Here is a 16,072-nt window from a genome sequence, read left to right as displayed (position 1 = left end):
TTTGGAATCAGCTCATGCTTCTTTTGTACTTGTTGTTGGGTGAACTAAAACCACCTAATGTCTTGGTTATTCACCTTGGCAAAATCATCTTGGGATGGCACTGGAGTAAATTGGAGAGTAAGGATTCAGAGGGATGTCAGGTGGATTAGACATTCACAGCTGAACATGAGATTGGTTTGGTGGGAAATGTTCACAAGGTGAGTTTGGCAGGGACCCATTGAGCCAGCCTGCATGGACAGGACCAGAAGTATGTGAACCAGGAGGCTGTCAGAGTCTTCTTGGATGCAGGTAGGTCTGTAATCACACACAGGGATATCGAGTACAGTGTGCTGGAGCTTTTTAGGGACGATAGAGTGCACTTGTCAGAAGCAGGGGCTGATGTTTGACTGCAGGACCTTAGGGATTGGATTAGGCAGAAAATATATTCCAGACAGTGGGAGTGGGGCATTTAGTGAAGTGGTTCCTCTAAACTATCATTTTGACCTGTTGGTCGAGGGCAGGCTATCACTTCCCAGAGTACCACTTTTCCCCACATCAGTTTTTGCCAACTGCCTGTCCCACTTTCTAAATGCTTGGTCCTCCATCACCATGGATCAGTGGATCCTAAGCACACTGGAACTCGGACACATCCTTCAATTTATTTCTATCCCCACTTCCTCATCCCTCTTGAGGGACCACTCTCACGAGAGCATCCTACTTCAGGAAATCCAGCCTCCCTTCCACGTGGGGGCCAGACAGGAAGTTCCCATGTCATTCAGAGAGAAGGGATTTTATTCCCAATACTTCCTAATCCTGAAGACAAAGAGGGGCTCAGGCCTATTTTAGATCTAAAGCAGCTAAACAAGTTCCTAAAGAAAACAGAATTCCAGATGGTCTCTCTAGCATCTATTATCCCTTCCTTAGATCCTGAGGACTGGTATGCTGCTCTTGACTTAAAAGACACTTATTTGCACATGGCAATTCACCAGAGCCACTGAACATTTCTCAGATTCATGGTCAAAGGATCCTACTATCAATTCATAGTACTGCCTTTTGTCCTGTTAGCAGCCCCTTGCACATTCACGAAATGTGTGACTGCAGTAGCAGCAGTCTTGTGAAGATCAGGAGTCCAGGTGTTCCGCTACTTGGGCAAATGGCTAGGGAGAGGCCTGTTGAGGTTTCAGGTACTCTCCAGCTTAGCCACTATACAGAGCTCTTTCAATGTATTGGGGCTCCTAATCAATACAGAGAAATACAGAGAACTCCTGTTCAAAGAATAGAATTTATTTGGGTTGTCCTGGATCCTGCTCCAGTAGGAACACTCTGGCCTTTGTAGAGGTTCCAAGCTATGTGGGTCATTGCTCTACATCTGAAGGCACACCCTGTCACTATAGTTTGAAACTGCCTCAAACTTTTAGGACACGTGGCAGTGTGCACATATATGATGCATCATGCCAGACTGCATCTCAGAGAACTACTGGGCTGGCTAGCCTCAGTGTATTCAGTGGCACATCATCATATGGACCTGGTGGTTCAAGTACTTACTCAGGGTCTTACCCTCCCTGTACTGGTGGCTAGAACTTGCAAATGTTTCTGAGGAGTTCCTTTGCCACTCCACGACAGACACTCACTCTAATCACAGATGCATTGGATCTAGTTGGGATAACTTACTTAGGTCCCCTTCAGACTCAAAGCTTTTGGTCTCCTCGGGATCTAAGTCTCTATATAAATATCAGGAAGTTTCAGGCCATTCATTTGGCTTGCATGGCATTTGTTCCACATATCAAGGGGCAGAATGAGTTGGTGCTCACTGACAACACAGCTGCTGTGTTCTATGTAAGCAAACAAGGGGTGGACCTAGTCAATAAAGTTTATGCCAGGAGGCGAGCCTCCTTGGATGTTCCTTTGGATGTTCTAGCCCTGCCAGTCAGACTTCTGCTGTCATTCCCAAGAGACGTGTATGTGATCTCCCAGGACCACAGCCACCTTCTTCATCCCAACCTTCAGGCCCTCCCACTGACAGTGTGGATGCATCATGGTCAACAACCTCAGAATGAATTTGCTCTAAGGGGATGCAGGCAGTTCTGCTATATAGTAGTGTAACAGGGTGCTGGCTAGGAGAAACAAGCCAGGCCCCTGTTAGCCCTGTTCCAGAGGAAAAAGGGTTAGTTGGACTGGCTGAGGGGCCATGCCCTAATTACCAGAGAGGATCCACCTGCAGGCCTGAGTAGCCACCCTGCCCTATAAAGCTGGCTGAGAGACAGGAAAGAGGGGGAGACAGGAAAGGGAGGAGTGTGGGCTCTAGATCCCTGCTGGCTGGGAAGCTAGTAATCTCCAAGAGTGTTGGTCTCTGTAAATACTTGTAAATAGTAGGTGGTGGGGACAGACACAAACAATAAAAGGACACGGTGCTGCACCTCCGTTGGTCTCTGGGTGTTTTGGGGGCCTAGGCCAGTGAGGGCCAGGTTACAAGTAGGAAGCCTTCAACTAGGTCTATGTATCTTGCTTAATGGAAGAGATTCTCCATTTGGTCCATACAAAAAAGCACCTCCCCAACTCATCCAATTTATCATATCTTAGATTCTCTCATTTCTGAAACAAAAAGGGTTAGCTCTTAATTCCATCAGAGTCCATCTGGTAGCAATCACAGCTTTCCACTCCCCCATGGATATGGGGTCAATTTTTTTCAAGCGCAATGTCCATCAGATTTCTAAAGGGTTTGCACAGATTATACTCACAGGTACATAGCCCAATTCTACAGTGGAGCTTAAATTTAGTTCTAGCAAAGCTGATGGATTCCCCCTTTGAGCCACTAATGACTTGTTCTCTGTTACACCAGTCTATGAAGATGGCTTTTGTGGTTGCTATAACCTTGGCCAGGAGATTAAGAGAGCAGTGAGCTTTAGTATCAGAACCTCCCTATACACATTTCTTTAAGGACAAGATTTTCCTTCAATCTGACTAAAGTGGTTTCCATTTTTCACATTAATCGAGCAATTTATTCCCCTATATTCTTTTCAAAGCCTCATTCCAGTAAATGGGAAGAAAAGCTTCATGCTCTAGATGTTAGAAGAACTTTGCCTTTTTACCTGGTTTAGACTAAGCCATTCAGATCTTTGTCTCAGTTCTTCATTGTGGTTTCAGACAGAGTGAAGGGCCACCCAGTATCCACCTAGAGGATCTCTTCCTGATTTCTGACTGTATTTGTTATGCTACCAATTGACTGATATCACATCGCCAAGTAAAGTGATAGCTCACTCAACCAGGTCGCAGGCTGTTTAGTATTTAAATATACATTGGGGGACTAAAACAAGAATGATGCAATAATTTTAAAATTAGTTTTCAGTGTTATATTTGATTCATAAGATTTCTAAAATGATGTATGCATTTTCCATTGGGCTTTGTCATTAATGGACTGTTGTGATTACTCTTGACAGTTTGACCGTTGGCATGTCAAAGGAATAGACTCACTTGTGTGCCCATTCTGGACACTTGTAAGGTGGTAACCTGGTCATCTGTCCATACCTTTGCCTCTCACTATGCCATCTCTTATCTGTCTAGAGCTGATGCTGAATTTGGACAGCTGGTCCTACAGTTCCTGTTCAAATAGACTCCAAGCTCACCTCTGGCTCGAACTGCTTGTGAGTCACCTACAGTGGAACGGACATGTGCAATCACTCAAAGAAGAAAAAATGGTTGCCTTCCTTTCCATAACTATTGTTTTTTGAGATGCGCTGCACATGTCCATTCCATGACCTGCCCTTCTTCCCTTCTCTATTGGAGTCTTTCTAGCAAGAAGGAACTGAAGGAATTCAGGGACAGCACTGCCCTTTATACTTGCATTCAGTGCTGTGAGGCACCAGTGGGCATTCATGTTGCCCCAATGGGTACTGCCAAAGGAAAAATCTCCTACAACTATGCACAAGGTTCAAACACATCTACAGTGGAATGGACATGTGCAACATATCTTGCAGAACAACAGTAATGGAAAGGTAGGTAACCATTTTTTACAAAAGGTTAATACCCCTGTGAAAAGACAGGTGGCAGTGACCACTGATGTTGTTATGAACAGTGCAGGACAATAATACATGACATTTTAGGGCAGGAATACTCTATCCATTTAAAACAGGGAGAATTTATGTAGTCAGAATGTGTCTGCTCCCGTTTGGAATTTGGTCAGGGCTCTGGGGTGGACATCACTGCTCTAGAAGACCAAATTTAATTACAAAAAGAAGATACCAACTGAATTTAAACATCAATTTGCATTTTTATTTTTAAAGGTTCATTGAAGAGACGTGACACAGACGTCACAATCCAAGTTATTTGCTGCCAACTTCTGAAATTTGCATTTCACAGGTGAAAATAATGTGATCTCTATGACAAACTTGCTTGCACTGTGGTTTCAAGTCCCTGGGAGCTCTGATTCATCCTCCTGCCTTAGAAACCTGGAATGAGATAGCAAATCTCTCTTGCTCGAGGAAGAAGGCTTGTTAAACTTTTCATTAAAATGTTGTGTGACCTCCATGACCTGTATCATTATTAAAAAGTGAAGCAGTTGTTCCAAGGAAACCCCAGAAGTCAAGCTGCATTTTTTTCTGGAAAAAAATTAAACGAAGACCCAACTATCTCCTGCTAGTACCTCCGGAAATCTTCCCAGAACAAGATACACATCACCTCCTTGAACAAGACTTGTTACTCCTAACACCAAAGTGCAGGCATTTTGCATTTCTTCAAAAATTCAACTCCCAAGTCACAAGCACTTGATTGTGGATCAAATGTGCCCTGTAGAACTCAGCAGTTCATTCATGACGAAGGCAGCTCTGAGTTGTTGAGCTCCTCAAAGCTAATTCTGCTCCTTTATCCCACTACGCAGGAACAGATTTTTCTTTGACATTAGTATTTGAATATACATTGGGGGACTAAAACAAGAATGATGCAATAATTTTAAAATTAGTTTTCAGTGTTATATTTGATTCGTAAGATTTTTAAAATGATGTATGCATTGTCCATTGGGCTTTGCCATTAATGGACTGTTGTGATTACTCTTGACAGTTTGACAGTTGGCATGTCAAAGGAATAGACTCGCTGGCACATTTCTGTTTAAAGTGCAGCATCCTAAAATAACGTAGCAGTGCCATTTACACATCACTGCTTAGGGGCATAGCAGCATTTCCATTATGAATCCCTATAGTCAGAGGCTTAAAAATTCACTAAAGGCTGGAAGACAAAAGCTAAAGGGAGAAATATTAGTATTCTCCACGTCCACTGCTCCCCTCCACCGAAGAATCTTCCATTGTTTAATTAGCTGAACATTTTTATTGCATTCTTATAATAATGTCATTTTGTATAATGAAGCTATGCACTGATTGACCCCTATGATAGATTCTACCTATTTTTTAAAGTAGACTTCCTGCACCTGATTCTGATTTACACCAGTCTAAATTGGATATAAAATGCTACTATTCTGATCAGGTTGCACTCACTTTACAGAGGTGAAAAAGACAACATAAGGTGCAAGGCAGTGGAGACTCATGCCCTGTGGGTATCACAGTAAATGCACACCATGGGCATTGGGCTAATTTTAAGAGATGCTCCAGGGTAGAATCCATGGGAGGTATTAGGTGAATGATCAGCAACTACGCTGTCTCTAAATGTTTCATGTGTCCCACTGTTTGTCTTGACAGATTAGACTCTAATAGCATTCAAATATAGTGCAGTACAACTGCATTTATTTCTGATATACACTGATATAAGTACAGTAGCTTCCCATATATGGGTAGCTTGTGGCTGAACCTTTCACAGCAATATATATTACTACCAAGTTTCTTCCCAAGAATTTCCCATCTTTTCTCTTGACTGAATAAAGGTAGCCAACATAGATTTAACTAATCTGCTGGAGTTCTTTGTAGGTATATCACTGGCTTGACAGATGTGGAAACTTCAGTGGATTTTCAAAAAGCATTCAACAAAGTTCCAGGTCAAAGATTAATGTCTGAGGAATCATGGAATGAGTAATAAAATAGGGTGCCGGATAGAAAGTTAGTTGAAAAGCAGGAGTCAAAGGGTAAAAAACTTCTCAAGTTTGGAAGAGGTTTCTATATAAAGCAGGGGTGGGCAAACTTTTTGGTCCAAGGGCCACATCTGGGTGGGGAAATTGCATGCAGGGCCAGGTCAGGGGGTTGGGGTGCTGGAGGGAGTGCGTGGTGTGGGAGGGGGTGCGATGTACAGGAAGGGGCTCAGGACAAGGGGCTGGGGCAGAGGAGGGGTGCGGGATGTATGATGGGGCTCAGGGAAGGGGGTTGGGGTGCAGGAGGAGTGTGGGGTGTGGCAGGGGGCTCAGGGCAGGGAGTTGGGGTGCGGGGTGCAGGAGGGGTTTGGGATCCGGTCCGGTGCTGCTTAACTGGAGCTGCTCCAGGGTGACAGCGGTGCACACCCAGGCCAGGGCAGGCTCTGAGACTGCCCTGGCCCCATGCTGCGCCACTCCCAGAACTAGCTGGCACCACATTCCTGCGGCCCCTGGGGGAGGGGGGACAGAGGATTCCGCGCGCTGCCCTTGCCGCGCCTCCAGGTACCTCCTCTGAAGCTCCCATTGGCCGGGGTTCCCCGTTCCTGGCCAATGGGAGCTGTGGGGGGCGGTGCCTGGAGGCAAGGGCAGTGCATGGAGCCCTCTGCTCCCCACCACCACCAGGGGCTGCAGGGACGAGGTGCTGGCCACTTCTGGGAGCGGCTTGGGGCCCGCAGCGCCACGGGGGTGGCAATCTCGTGGGCCGGATCCAAAGCCCTGAGGGGCCAGATCTGGCCTGCGGGCCGTAGTTTGCCCACTGCAGATGTAAAGAATAGCCTGGGGTCAGTTTGAGGACCACTCTTGTTTTAAAATATGCACTATACAAAGGAAATCACTGAAAATGCCCTACTCATGTCTGTAGGCTGTGACATGTCAGGTTACACTGAGGGCCAAAAAAAATAAGTTTGTAGCCTCATGGAGGGGGGGGGGAACTTACAGCATGAATCTCCCTAGGTCAGCAAAAATTTGGGGGGAAGAATTTTTGTAGAAGTCTGAATATAAGGGGCATCAAAGACAGACAAAAGCAGTTGCATTCACAAACTATTGTGCATGTCTAATTTCTACAATCAAGTACCCAAAGTATGTTTGCAAATCAAATAACTGTGTAAACACCTGTTGGGCCAGTACCTGGATCATTAATACTAATAAAACATGCAAATAAGGACATTTTAATAAGCATCCTTGTACAGTAATTATTAGAACTCTGTAAAACTTGGTGAATTCAACTTGCAGGTTATGTGATCAGTGTTGTTTGTTATACTTTACATGGGTTTGAACCTCTTGGGCCCGAATATTTAGTCTGACCAAGTTATACTCCATGCAGGACAAACAGGGAGAAAGATGACTTTATGCCAATTTTGCATTCCTCCAATTCTGGGACCAGCTGGAGACCAATTCAGCCTATGGTGCCAGTTAGAGCAAGCTCAGGGCTGCTCTAAATTTCTCCTGGCTGCCTATGGCCCACAGGTGTCTATGTCACCTTTCTCCAAGCATGCCCCATATGTTTGGGAGTGGGATAAGGGCATGTTGCAGAACCATTATGCCACTATAACCACTAAAAGATTCCCACTTCACAGGGGAAATCCTCAAAAGGGCAGTTAAGTTGGTGTTATTGCCACATTGTGCCACCAGAGTAGTGCGAAGGGCCTATAGCAGAGCCAAGAACTTGCTCCTTGAATTTTACTTCAATTGGATGTTTAAAAACTCAAAGCAAAAGTCAGCCAAAACCCTTGAATTTTGCCTGATTTCAAAAAGCTATTTGGAGCTGCCTATTTGAAAAATAAACATATATTTCTCCCAGAGATTCACAGGAAACTCTGCCTATGTTCACTCAAATTTTGGCCAGGTGTATTTAAGACGCTTGCAAACTTGGTGACATTTTAAATTAAACTGGGCCAAATTTCAGGTTTGGTCTCAAACCCCAAACAGGTAAGTTCCCCATTATTTCAGTTTTGTAATGCCAAGTTCACACAGCTCTGACATTACAAATCTTGGCAGAGGAAAGTTACACAAAAATATTTTCCTTTTGTATATGTATGATTGTGGTACAAAAATACATGCCCTTCAGCTTATTGCCCAACTGAAAGAAAGAGATACGATCTAGGAAATATTTTGGAGAAGTTTTATGGCCTCTGTTATACAGGAGGTTAGACTAGATGATCACAATGTTGTCCTTCAAGACGTGTTGCACATGTCCATTACACTGTAGGTGTGTTTGAGCCTCGTGCACAGTTGTAGGAGATTTTTCCCTCAGCAGTACCCTCTGGCCTTGGACTGTATGGATTAATTAGTCACCATGCTGATTCAGTCACACAATGACTTCAGTTACCTATTGCATACAAGGCCATCAAAACAGTTCCTGAATACAGAATCTATGCCCCACTGTAGATCCAGTTAAGATGTTCATTAAACACTTTATCTTAAGCTCCCATTTCAGAGGCTTAAATTTAGATGTCCTATTATGGCTTATCATATAACCAGCAACCCACCTTGGTGGTTTAGTGAAAAGCCTCACTGCACTATATATAGTAAGCCTTTGGAGTTTTCCCTTTTTGACACACAGTAATAAAGGTTGCTTTGCAGTTTCTGTTTCTCCCATGTGATTGGATCTGACAATCTGCTGGGACCAAAAAGTCAACCTTGGCCTCTGGGCATGAGATGTCCTGAGTCACTCACTAGACTTTGCAAGTCTGAGTTTATTGCATGGCACTCAGAAGGCATTGACAGACAATATGCTAACAGCAGCTTTCACAGTTAATAAAATGTTTGAAGTGCCGTGTGTTTCCATCTCTCCCCTACCTCATAAATACAAATCTTTTGCCCTGTAATTTCTATCACCTTATCATCCACATGCGGCACAGAACCATGAAGAAGGATAAAGATAAAAAATAGATGCTTTCTCCTCCATAACCCCAGGATTCAACATGTGTCTATGTTTATACATTCAAAAGCAAAACAGACTCCAATGCCAAGAAGTTGGATTTCTAAAACACACTGGAATAAAGGTGTCTTTGTTTAGGAGATGAAAAGAAAAAGAAAATATGTATTTGTGGAAGTACATCTCCTGCAGTTTCCTATGGCCAGGAAAGGGAGAAGAGGAGGAGACTCCTTGAAGTCCACTGGGAACATCACATGAAGATATAATACCTCCAGGAAAGCTTTAACTGCTACCATGATGGAACTACAAAAAAGTCCAAACATCCATAGGTTAATAGACCTACCAAGCACAGTTTGGTCAATGATGTGATAGGAAAGTTTAGGGCTTGAAAGGTAAGATCACAGACTTCCTGCCAAAGAAAAGTAATTTTTTTCACAGAGCTAAAGTATATGGGATATGAAGCTGGATGTACTGACATCTGGAAAAATTTTCAAGGGCACCTAAGTGATTTTGGAGTCAAAGTCCCATTTTCAGAAATGACTCTTGGCATCTAAGACCAGATTTTCAAATATCAGAGGGGTAGCCATGTTAGACTGGATCTGTAAAAGCAGCAAAGAGTCATGTGGCACCTTATAGACTAACAGACATATTGGAGCATGAGCTTTCGTGGGTGAATACCCACTTCATCCAACAAAGTGGATATTCACCCACGAGAGCTCATGCTCCAATATGTCTGTTAGTCTATAAGGTGCCACAGGACTCTGCTGCTTTTACAGATTGTCAAAGATATCTAGGCACTTAAAGATGAAGAAAGGCACCAATCAATGAAGTTGTTAGCTTGATATTTTGTCATATTTGACCTGATTTTTATCCAGTGGGGGAAGGTTAAGTTCTCCGTCTCATTTTTCTCTGAATGGGGATGAATTAGTAGACAAATATATATTGAGTCAAGTGTAGCTATTGCAAGAAAAATGAGAACTGGCTCCAGAGTTGGCAATCATGTCTTCTAAAATTGACATGTTAATTTCTGGGTTGTGAGATAGTATATGTTTTGTGAATGGCTGAACTGTTTAAAGTTAGAGACTAACAAATTTATTAGAGCATAAGCTTTCGTGGACTACAGCCCACTTCTTCGGATGCATATAGAATGGAACATATAATGAGGAGATATCCTCATTATATGTTCCATTCTATATGCATCCGAAGAAGTGGGCTGTAGTCCACGGAGATATCCTCATTATATGTTCCATTCTATATGCATCCGAAGAAGTGGGCTGTAGTCCACGAAAGCTTATGCTCTAATAAATTTGTTAGTCTCTAAGGTGCCACAAGTACTCCTGTTCTTCTTTTTGTGGATACAGAGTAACACGGCTGTTACTCTGAAACTTGTTTAAAGTTAAATGCTCAGCAAGAACATTTGATTTTTTAAAATCTTACTAGTAAGAGTCACCTTCGCACTTTTCTGTATGCAAAATGTAATTATTTTTAAATAATGGAACATGCACAATATTTATTTTTGCATGCATATTTTCTCCACTGGGGAAAAGGGGGAATATTCTGTACCCCTGCTAGAACACTGAAGGATTCCTTTGTTTTCCTGACTTTTCATCTTTCTGTTGTATAGTTGTGTTGCAGCCACCATTGTTCCATCAACAGAAATCTTGGGGACTGGATGGAATTATTGTTTTATTCTGACTATTTAACATGTAATTTGAAGTAATGTATAGAGACTAGCCATGTTGGGGCCCAATTTTGCTAAGTGCCATAAAGGCATATACTAAATGATAGTCCCTGCTGAGATGCCTTATAGAGCGTATCAATGGTGTTTTTCCATTTGTCAGAGGAGTCACTATTGAGCGACATGAGGCATTACCTCCTTTTCTCCGAACATAATGGTGAATTTTTAGATTTTGCTAGCACAATCCATACTCACTACTCATTTGCATGCACTCTATGTTCTTTCAAGCTGTATAACCATATAGAAATTATGCACTTTACAAATGTGCTGAAGCCCTCTATAGAGAACCTTGCCTCTCAAAAAAGATATTAAAATTATTCGTTCTGGTATTGATTATAGTCTGCAGAGTTCGGGGGTAATTTATGTGTAATGAATTTATGAGTTTACTGTACCAGACAAGAATAGGAATCACAAAGCCAAAGGCTATTGGGGACAAACCTTTAGATGGTGTAAACTCAATAGGGTGTAAATTCAATGTAAAGTCAATGGGCCTCTGACCAATTTCACCAGGTGAGCATCTGCCTCCTTGTTTCTAGTAATGGAGGAACCTCATAAAATTATGAGATTCAGTTCACCTCATGTTAAGCACCCATAAGTTTTGATGTTTATCTGAAATAGCCAGATCTCATAGATCTACACTATTTGGTCAGAAATTGTGTGATCATGGGCTTTTTTGAAAGTTATCTGGTATTTCCTGCGGTGGAATGGGCCATAAATTTCAGGAGAACATTCCTTGAGAACATTAATTTGGCATTTCTCCATCCAGTTCCATCTAGAACCAGGAAATACAAACGTGTGCAAAAATTAGAAAATTACTGAGGACAGGGGAAAGTTAATGGGAGAAAGTTTAAAAACTTTATGAACATCTAAAAATGTTCATTTCAAATTTAGGTGATGGTTCGGCTAGTGATTATTGTATCTTCTTTCCCACCTTTTAACTATGTATATACAATTTACCAAGAGTCATGGTGGATTCTCCATCACTGACCATTTTAAAATCTAAATCGGAACTAAATCTGCTCTAGGTCAAACAAGAATCATTTGTGGGAAGTTCTTTCACCTGTGATACACAGGAGGTCATACTAGATGATCACAATGGTTCCTTCCGGTCTTCTTCCAAGGTGTAAATTAAACTATCATAGAAACAGACACAGCAACTCTTTTCCTAAATATTAGTGTACTTATTTCTATGGCAAAAGATTGTAATGGGGTGCAAATGCTTTTTTATGCCAACTCCATGAAGAATAGATAATATTTGGCTGAATAAATACATTTCACAAGCAAGCAGACTCACTGAATATATATCACACAACCAAATCATTTATTGTCCCACAGCAAAAATATCTGTGCCTTGTCCATGCTGAGCTAATGTATGGCAATAACAGGTTGCTTTGGGACAGCCTGAGCCTGCTTTTCTGAACAGCTGTAAGTATTAAAGCTGCCACAGCTGCTAAGATGTGCCTGGGCCGCCTATGATTTAAAGTGAAATAGAACACCTGTTCGTAGACAGAATATATCTGCATTTTGCCCTCCTGAGGCTTGCTTTCAGCATGGACTTAAAGAATAAACCTTAGGCCCTTGGAATTGTGTTGGGAATGGAAATTAGTTGGTACCTCCAGCTTAGAAACACATTAGTAAAGATAAACTCAGTCTGTGAGAACACTGCAGGCTGTAGTTTATGAGCGGGAAAAGTGAAGGAACTACAAAAATCACTGCAATTCCGTCTGACCCCTGCTGCTGCTGCTGGCAAGGTTAAACAAGTGACATTTGAACGCTAAAGATAACTCCAGTAATTCAGTCATTGTAGATCTATTGGCAACTTGTGTTTGGCATTTGCTGACAACCCCCATTCTTAGGTTGCCAGGTAGGAATTTTGTGCTAACATTTCTGATACTCATATTGTGTATATATGACCTTTAACCCTTAAAAAAACCTGACCTCTGCCTTTTCTACCTTTTGTGAATTCTGTAGCTATAGCTAACCAGGACCATTAGAAGCTTTTCATCAGATGTTCAGACACTGCATTGTAAACCCCGGTCTGTGGGTCCTGGGATAGTGGGCTCAGTGTTTCCAAGCCTGCGCTTGAGCATCCACACTGCATTGTAAATCTGAGCTTACAGTTGCTGGACCCAGGTCTCACAGCCAAGCTAACAGAGCCATACTGCACTATGCTGATCTTCTGACTTGGGGCTGCAGCTTGAGCTGTGTCTGCATGGCAGAATGACAGGGCTTGGATGCAAATCACAGCAGGACTCAGGCTTTGCCCAGTTGTGACATTTTGGGGCTCACCAAGACCAGTAAGGGATTCTGTCACTGCCTGCCCTGTAGCTTTGGTGTGCCTAAACGCTGTGCTGCTATGGCTCAGATCCCTGACACCACGAGCCAGCCCACAAGCACAAGGTCTCACCCTGGCTCTCACCAGCCTTGCAGGGTGACACCAACAGCCCTTCCAGTCTTGAGCCTCCTCAAATCCATCCTTCCTGAGTTCTTAAATACCAGATCCTGGGACCGTTCCCCTCTGGTTCGTCAGCCCAAAGGTGGGACGCCAGCCCCAGTTATCAATTCCCTTTGGCACACACACTCCGCACAACAGAGACCTGCTTGGCATTGTCACGTTATTGATTTAAACTGGGACCATATAGAACATGGTTGCAATCAATGTCCTGTAGTGGCACCAAATCTTGCATAAAGGGGGTCAAATGAGGTGTCTAAGACATGGTTATGGTTTGCTGGTTATAATTATGCTGTCTATATGTGTGCATCAATTTTGTAGTTGAAGTTATGAATATTGGCTCTATACTGTCTGTATTTCAAACTTATGCTATGCTTCTGGGAAACTTCCCAGACAAGTTGGTGTTAGCTCTGCCTAGCCTGATTGATGGCCCATTAAGGACCATCAGCTATACAACTGACCCATGGAGAGAAGGCAGATACGCCTTATAACTCAGCAAAGTATGCAGGAACTTGCCCATGTGACTCCAGACTCCATTTTGCTGTAATTTTCCACAGTAAGAACAAAGAGGTGTTCTTACACCTGGAAATGACTATAAAAGGCTGATGCCTCTCCTCCATCTTGTCTTCAATCCTGCTTCTTACCTCTGAAGGAACTTTGCTACGAATGGAAGCTCTACACAAAGGACTGATGACCCATCCCAGCTGTGGATATACTCCAGAGACTTGATTTTAAACCAGCAGTTTATTTCATCATTGCTACAAGCCTGAACCAAGAACTTTGCCTTTACTGTATGTGATTGATTTCATTTAACCAGTTCTAGCTCTCATCTATTATCTTTTTCCTTTTATGAATAAATCTTTAGATTTTAGATTCTAAAGGATTGGAAACGGAGTGATTTGTGGGTAAGATCTGATTTGTATATTAACCTGGGTCTGGGGCTTGATCCTTTGGGATCAGGAGAACCCTTTTTCTTTTACTGGGGTATTGGTTTTCATAACCATTTGTTCCCATAACAAGTGGCACTGGTGGTGAAACTGGGAAACTGGAGTGTCTAAGGGAATTGCTTGTGTGACTTATGGTTAGCTGGTGGGGTGAGACCAAAGTCTTCTTTGTCTGGCTGGTTTGTTTTGCCTTAGAGGTGGAAAAACCCCAGCATTGGGCTGTAACTGCCCTGTTTTAAGCGATTTGTCCTGAATTGGCACTCTCAGTTGGGTCCCGCCAGAACCACATCGTTACAGGCATGAAAATAAATAAAAAGTTTTTTTAGTAGAAAAAGCATTGATTCCAAGATGAACAAGTAAGAGGAAGCAAACACATACAAGTTACACAGACAATAACTATAAAGACGCAATCTCAGCCTTCACACTTCCATATTAGATAAAATCCCTTTTCTAATACAAGTTACCTGTTGTCTTTTCTAATACAAGTTAACTGTTGCCTTGAAAATACAAGTTACCTGTTGCCTTTGAACAATTCCCCAGTGTACACTCTAGCTACAGGAGGGACAACTTCCCACCTTGAGGCTGTCCCCCAGTTCTGGATGCCTTTCACTTCCAAACCCTTCCATTTGAAAAGGGGTTGCAGTTACTTTTGTCTTCAGTCACTATAGATATTCAATGTGAGGAAATCCCCAGTTGTCTCAGGCCTTGGCTACACTTGCAAGTTACAGCGCAATAAAGCCACCCACAGCGCAGTACCTCACTCCCCGTCCACACTGGCAAGGCACGTACAGCTCTGTATCTCTGCGGCTACAGCGCTGCTGGTACTCCACCTCCCCGAGAGAATAGTGAGTATTGCACTGCTGCTGCAGTGATGCGGCGCCAGTGTGGCCACCCAATGCGCTCTGATTGGCCTCCAGAATTATTCGGCAGTATCCCACAATGCCTATTTTAGCCACTCTGGTCATCAGTTCAAACTCTACTGCCCTGGCCTCAGGTGACCAACCATCAGACCTTTATATTCCCCGGGAATTTTAAAAATCTCCTTCCTGTTTGCTCAGCCAGGTGTGGAGTGCTATCAGCGAATCTTTCCAGGTGACCATGTCTCCACTCACCAAGCGAGCCCCAGTATGGAGCAATGGCGAGTTGCTGGACCTCATCAGTGTTTGGGGGGAGGAATCTGTCCAGTCCCAGCTGTGCTCCAGCCATAGGAATTACGATACCTTCGGGCAGATATCAAGGGCCATGATGGAAAGGGGCCATGACCGGGACGCACTGCAGTGCAGGATTAAAGTGAAGGAACTGCGGAATGCCTACCGCAAAGCCCGCGAGGCAAACGGCCACTCAGGTGCTCCCCCCGCGACCTGCCAATTCTACAAAGAGCAGAACGCGATACTTGGGGGTGACCCCACCTCCACTCCGAGCACCATCATGGACACTTCAGAGCAGAGGGAGGAGGAGGAGGAGGAGGAGGAAAGCGGGAGTGAGGGTGCTGGGGTGGGGAGAGACACCCCAGAATCCCTAGATGCATGCAGCCAGGAACTCTTCTTGAGCCAGGAGGAATGTAGCCAATCGCAGCAGCCGGTACTTGGTGGAGGACAAACAGAAGAGCAGGTTCCTGGTAAGCTGCTTTTTTTTTTCGGGAACAAATTTTTTCGGTGCAGGCTCTTTGGGAGAGGAGGGTTAGGGCTGCATGCCTAGATGTGGAACAGCGCATCGATGTGGTCTATCACATCGCGGTAATCGGCCTTGGTAATCTCTTCAAAAGTCTCATCCAGAACGTGTGCAATGCGCTTGCACAGGTTTCTTGGGAGAGCCACCGTGGGCCTTGTCCCAGTCAGGCTAACGTGTCCACACCACTGTGCCGTGAGGGGCAGGGGGACCATTGCTGCACACAGGCAAGCTGCATATGGGCCAAGGCGGAAGCCGCATTGCAGTAGAAGACCCTCCCTTGCTTCCCAGGTCACCCACAGCAGCGAGATATCGTCCAGGATGAACTCCTGTGGAAAATGTTGGGACA

The sequence above is a fragment of the Malaclemys terrapin genome, chromosome 2, assembly GCF_027887155.1.
Source record: "Malaclemys terrapin pileata isolate rMalTer1 chromosome 2, rMalTer1.hap1, whole genome shotgun sequence".
Lineage (NCBI taxonomy): Eukaryota > Metazoa > Chordata > Testudines > Emydidae > Malaclemys > Malaclemys terrapin.
The sequence above is the reverse complement of the archived record's forward strand: the minus strand, read 5'-3'. Positions refer to the sequence as shown.